We start from the raw sequence: 7,114 nt of genomic DNA, 5'->3' as shown, positions 1-7,114 counted from the left end.
TTTGAAGTTTCTCGACGCGTCAAATTAGCGGCGGTGACTTAGCGTCGACATTTGGTGCTTGGTATCGGAAAAGGAATCGGTCACTTTTAAATGCATTTATTAATGTTTTTAAGCACAAAACCCAATAAATTTAAATGCAGAATTGCAAAATATTAAATTATTTACTGTCTACATTCATTTGTTTTGGAATTTTAATTTATAATATGCGTATACTAAGGCTTTGAAAAATTAGGTTTCCACCATTCTCTATATATCTTAATTCAGGGATAATGGCCTCGAAAACCGCAAATACACGATTAAAGCCTATAGTTTCACCTAGCCAACTGTGAACAATTTATGAGAATCATCGGTACCGTTTTTTACATATTTGGTAAAGAGTGCAGCAACTACCTACCAAAATTACCTCAAAAAATCAACCTTGTTTTTGCCCTAATTTCTTAACTCAAGGACAATGGCCCTCAATGCACGCTATACATTTTTGTAGATACATATTTTAAGAAGCTTTTGGCACTAATTTTAAGCAAATGGACGGTACAGATTTTGAGAAAATAATTTAATTGTAAACCAACCTCTTATAGTTCATTCATTAAGCTTATCGAACTGCTAGTTCCAACGCGAACTGAACCACAGCTTGAATACAGTGTTGAACAATTCTATAAAGTATTGGGCGGGAATAAATCAATTCGAATTATATGTATTCATGAAAAAATGGAAAGGACTCATAAATAATTAAAATAATGAGGTAAAGCAAATTATATGAGAAGTATTCAGTCATACTTAAAATTGCAGTTTATAGTAAAATTGCATTTTTCTATTTTTCTCATTACATCCTATGTTAATGCATAAAAACAAGCTGGCAATATTATATTTAATAAAGTCAAATGGCGTCAATATTTCAACCTATATTCTTCAATTTCTCCGATAAAGGCCTCAAATGCACGGTAGTTGTGCATATAGAGCACGATTTATTAATCATTTTGCATTTTATTTCATTAAAATCGTCAGTACAGATTTTAAGAAATTCTCATTTTTGTCTTTTTCTCATTATTCCCTATGTTAATGCAAAAAAACTAGCTGGCAATATTATATTTCATAATGTAAAATGGCGACACTATTTTAACCTATATTCTTCAAGTTCTCCGAAAAGGCCTAAAATGCGCGGTGGTCGTGCATATAGAGCACGATTTATCATTCATTTTGCCTTTTATTTCATTAAAATTTTCATTTTCCTATTTCTCACATAACATCCTATGTTAATGCATAAAAACAAGCTGGCAACATTATATTTCATAATGTAAAATGGCGACACTATTTCAACCTATATTCTTCAATTTCTCCGATAATGGCCTCAAAAGCACGGTAGTTGTGCATATAGAGCACGATTTATCAATCATTTTGTCTTTTATTTCATTAAAATCGTCAGTACAGATTTAAAAAATTCTTATTTTTGTATTTTTCTCATTCTTCCCTATGTTAATGCAAAAAAACCAGCTGGCAATATTATATTTCATAATGCAAAATGGCGTCAATATTTCAACCTATATTCTTCAATTTCTCCGATAATGGCCTCAAATGCACGGTAGTTGTGCATATAGAGCACGATTTATCATTAATTTTGCCTTTTATTTCATTAAAATTTTCATTTTCCTATTACTCACATATTTGAACATATTTCTACCAAGTGGTGGCAATTTTTTTGTTATAACGGTGCTTAACAAAAAAAGGTGGCAATATTTGAAATTGGGTGTCCTCATTTTGAATTGAGAAATGGAAACTACTAGCCACCAAAAAAAGGCATGGGATGCGTTTGCACGCCTATTGAATATGACAGAGGACTTGGCTTATTAAGCCTCGCCAACCCAAAACTAAAAGTAATGCTGCGTTAAAAAATAAGAGCGACCAGCAGCAAAGCCTTATAAGGGCTCTAAACACAAAAGTAAAAAAAACGGACGCACAGATTCAGCGACTTACGGCTGAGGTCGCAGGTCTAAAGGCGACACAAGCGCCGCAGATGCCACAGGCTCCACGGCCACAGGAGCCACATCAAATGCCACAGCCGCATCAGCCATGGTTGCATCCACAGCAGATGTCACAGTCGCAGCAACCATGGGTGCAGCAATGGATCACTAACCATACAATGCATAGACTTGTCAAACGTCGGAATAATCGGATACCGATAAATCGTCAACGACTGAGCCCCATGGGTGTCCGCGACCATTTTAGTGTGCCCAGACAAAGTAAGACTGCTGAGAGTGGCAGCCGAACGCCGGCCTCGACAGCCGAACGTTCAGTATGAAGCCGCATCTCGCTCAACGCACAACATTGCTGCGGCTGATGCTGTTTCATAATATATGTATGTTAGTTTTTAATTCCTTACATCCCAAAAACATACATGTGTGTATGCATGTGCAGAGTGTGCCTCGCTCTCACTTATTGATTTGCGCACTTGTGCATCTCCTTCTCCCTGCATAGCTTCTCAAAAACCCCGAGATCTACAAACATACATATGTTTGTGTTGTGTGGATGTGCGCACAACTAGATCGCGGCGTTTGTCGCGAGCCAGAGATTTTTTCTTCAATTGTGTGCCCTTTGTGCCTGTGGTGGCAAAAGGCACACACATTCAAATGCTCTATCATGTATTTCTTCGTCCAGTCAGGCATAATGAGAAGAATCTGATATATTTATATTCATTAAAAACTTAAATGACCTAAATGATATATTTATATATTATATTTTAATATTTTTGGTTAACTGTGGGGACCAATTTTGCTTAAAATTAAAAAAAAAACTAAGTCGTATTTCTGCAAGGGTAATTCTTCGTCGGCTTGTCGAATAATTTAAGAAAAGACCAAACATTGAAAATGTTCAATTTTTTCGACTTGCTACTTGTGCACACGCACACTCTTTCGAGTAAGCAGTTGGGTGACATTATTAAAGGGTTTGGCCTGTTCATGTGCAAAACTCCTATTTTCCATGCATGGTGTAAGGGTAAGGGTACCTGAACGTTGGCATGTGTGCATAATAACTCTTTGGGCCTGCCAAGCACACACACTTACACACTTTTCTATATGGATGGAAGCATTTATGCGTTTGTGTGCGTGTTGGTTGCCTGCCCGATGCAAACTTGACCAAATTTGAAGTTTTTGGCATTTCTAAATTTCGAGCTCTACACACAGACACACACACACACACAAAAATGTGTGCGAATGAGCCGATCAAGGGTTTGTCATGAAACAGAAATTTGGGCGACGGTGGGCTTGCGGCCGCGTAAGGCACACATGTGTGAACAGGCAACGAAAACAGGTGAACCGCACTTGCCGCTCGTTTGCTCTTTGATATGGAAAAAATGCAAGTGATCTTTTAATGTATTTTTCGACATTGTAAACATTTTGGGTTAAACGGTTTTATGGCAGGCAATTAACGATAAGAATGTGCAGCATGCGTCTGCATCCATATCAAAGAGTAAAAGTGATGAAAATATCTCTGTTTCATGACAAACCCTTGATCGGCTCATTCGCACACATTTTGTGTATGTGTGTGTGAGTCTGTGTGTAGAGCTCGAAATTCAGAAATGCCAAAAACTTCAAATTTGGTCAAATTTGAATCGGGCAGGCAGGCAGGCAACCAACACGCACACAAACGCATAAATGCTTCCATCCATATAGAAAAGTGTGTAAGTGTGTGTGCTTGGCAGGCCCAAAGAGTTATTATGCACACATGCCAACGTTCAGGTACCCTTACCCTTACACCATGCATGGAAAATAGGAGTTTTGCACATGAACAGGCCAAACCCTTTAACAATGTCACCCAACTGCTTACTCGAAAGAGTGTGCGTGTGCACAAGTAGCAAGTCGAAAAAATTGAACATTTTCAATGTTTGGTCTTTTCTTAAATTATTCGACAAGCCGACGAAGAATTACCCTTGCAGAAATACGACTTAGTTTTTTTTTAATTTTAAGCAAAATTGGTCCCCACAGTTAACCAAAAATATTAAAATATAATATATAAATATATCATTTAGGTCATTTAAGTTTTTAATGAATATAAATACATCAGATTCTTCTCATTATGCCTGACTGGACGAAGAAATACATGATAGAGCATTTGAATGTGTGTGCCTTTTGCCACCACAGGCACAAAGGGCACACAATTGAAGAAAAAATCTCTGGCTCGCGACAAACGCCGCGATCTAGTTGTGCGCACATCCACACAACACAAACATATGTATGTTTGTAGATCTCGGGGTTTTTGAGAAGCTATGCAGGGAGAAGGAGATGCACAAGTGCGCAAATCAATAAGTGAGAGCGAGGCACACTCTGCACATGCATACACACATGTATGTTTTTGGGATGTAAGGAATTAAAAACTAACATACATATATTATGAAACAGCATCAGCCGCAGCAACGTTGTGCGTTGAGCGAGATGCGGCTTCATACTGAACGTTCGGCTGTCGAGGCCGGCGTTCGGCTGCCACTCTCAGCAGTCTTACTTTGTCTGGGCACACTAAAATGGTCGATGACACCCATGGGGCTCAGTCGTTGACGATTTATCGGTATCCGATTATTCCGACGTTTGACAAGTCTATGCATTGTATGGTTGGTGATTCAATGTTATTAAATTGCCGAATACAGCCACATCCATAATGCATGTTTGGCTTGGTGATGTTAAGCAAACTTGGCTTATATGCGATTTTATGATTAAGCACAATCGTTCTCCGCCCGACTAACATGTCTATGCTGACCGAATGTCGCAGAAATTGCGAACTTATTAAACAGCGTTGTAATAAGCCGCTGTGCCGCCATATGATGGTCTTTGGCAGCCGCTACCTTCACACGTGCCAATCATGTGGGTTTTGAGACGGTGCCACCGGATCACCATCCACAAAAAGGGTATATAGAATTCCATGTGCTTTCAGTAGGTGAATAATAGCCTTTTATATATCACACATCTAAAATTTTGTATTTATTTTAGAGCGCAACGGCAGCCCAAAACTGCTGCCAAGCAAACTGAGGACAAGATTTCGAAATACTTTTTTAACATACCCGTTACCAAGCTGGGCGAAAGACGTGCTCATGGATAAAAATGTGAAGACGCGCCTGCAAAAAGTTATTTCCAGGGCCTAACCGTTTCCTAATGAAAATCTCGCAAATCCTACGAGTCCTTAAATTTTTCCAAAGACTAGCTCACTTATGCACGTGGACATTTCCAAACTTGTTTTTGTTTTATTTATAAATTCAATGGCATATTGATTGCAAATTTTTAAATTGTAAAACTTATATATTTATTTCCTTATTTGTGATTATACATTTGTAAAACGTACGGTTATTACAGTTTGTTAAATTAACAAAAACTATGTTATTAAACTCTTTTCACGCCAACATTGAGGTAGAGTTAACAGTGCGTTTCCACATTACACTAGTATTTCTTAATTTTTAATATTTATAAATACATCTACTATCTACTACAACTACGTCTATTTTTAATATAATAAACAAAAAAAGTTTGATTAAAACAAAAGTATTTGTGTTAATATATAATAACATAGTGTATATATATTAATATTGGCATGCTTAAATATTTTAGCCGCATATTCTGCACCACAGCATATTTAAAGATGGACCAAAATATATCGTAAAATTTGCATGCTGATATTTTACGATATATATATTTGGTAATACCACTAACCAAATAACATATAGACCGGACAAACCGTACTTTTGAGGGTGACATTCGATATTTCTGCGGCTGGTCCAAACTCGCCTTCGTTTTTGTTCGGGTTCGAGACATGCCCGCATGCTCTCAGAGCAAGAGCGTAAAAATACATATGGCCTGTGTCGGGGAACGGCAACGCTGTCTTTTTACTCGCTCACTCTACAAGAAACTGCTGTGACTTACTCTCATCCATATGATTTGTGCGATAGAACGGCATCGCTGTTTTTTATCTCGCTCCCACTACAGGAAACTGCTTTGGCTTACTCTCAATGCTCTTTCAATTTGTCTATGTACCGTTTAAATGTTTGTGTGTGTATTTGTCCGCACAAGCAAAAATGCCCAGAAATTCAATTTTTCTCAAAAGTCGGTGGCATATCTTCCCTTTTGACGGGACGAGTAATATGAAATAATGAAAGGGTTTGCCAAGTCGATGCGAAATTCTTTCTTTTTAGCTCGTTCTTTTTCGAAAGGGTACCTAAGCGTTGGCATGTGTGCATTTAAAAGTTTTTGGACTTGCTATTCACGCATACTAACATATTTTGTATATGAATAGAAGCATTTATGCGCATGTGTGCCTGTTGGTCCCTGCCTGCCTGTCCGATCCAAATTTGACAATATTTTTGGACTTCTGAATTTCGAGCTCTACACACACACACAGAGACACAAATGTGTGTGAATGGGCTGATCATGGGCGCAAAATTTAAAAATATCATTATTGGCACGCGTCTGACGCGCGCCCTTCTTTTTATGATTTAGGGCTTGAATTGATGAATGAATGTTGACCCCTCATTACCTGCAGCAGCCCGTTGGGCCGAAAGGGTCAACTTTTGGCAAACACCTGCACCTGCATATGTAGGTCAAGTGACTGATCACTTAACTAATTTTAGGAGCAATTATATATTGATAGTATTAATAATTTTATTGTCTTAAAATATTTAGCTTTTTCATATATGAATTTGATCTACAGGTAATGAGGGGTCAACATTCATTCATCAATTCAAGCCCTAAATCATAAAAAGAAGGGCGCGCGTCAGACGCGTGCCAATAATGATATTTTTAAATTTTGCGCCCATGATCAGCCCATTCACACACATTTGTGTCTCTGTGTGTGTGTGTAGAGCTCGAAATTCAGAAGTCCAAAAATATTGTCAATAGTTCTACTTAACTCTTGAGTGTGGTCTCACTCATTGTCAAAAACCCTTCGCAAGTATGGAACTAAGCTGGTGGTACCTAAGCAAAGCTCACATACCTTGCAAATAAAATTTTTTTGAGCATTTTGATATTCTGATCTGACACATTGATCACATATAAAACGATCATATTTGGGGCAGCGAGATTCTAAAGATCCTTTTCTCTTAAACGAACAGTGCAGACATAAACCATTTAATGAATCTCCAAAT

Source organism: Drosophila montana, unplaced genomic scaffold (assembly GCF_035044405.1).
Source record: "Drosophila montana isolate Dmon_TW-CO22-7 unplaced genomic scaffold, ASM3504440v1 contig_2990_1, whole genome shotgun sequence".
Taxonomy (NCBI): domain Eukaryota; kingdom Metazoa; phylum Arthropoda; class Insecta; order Diptera; family Drosophilidae; genus Drosophila; species Drosophila montana.
The sequence above is the reverse complement of the archived record's forward strand: the minus strand, read 5'-3'. Positions refer to the sequence as shown.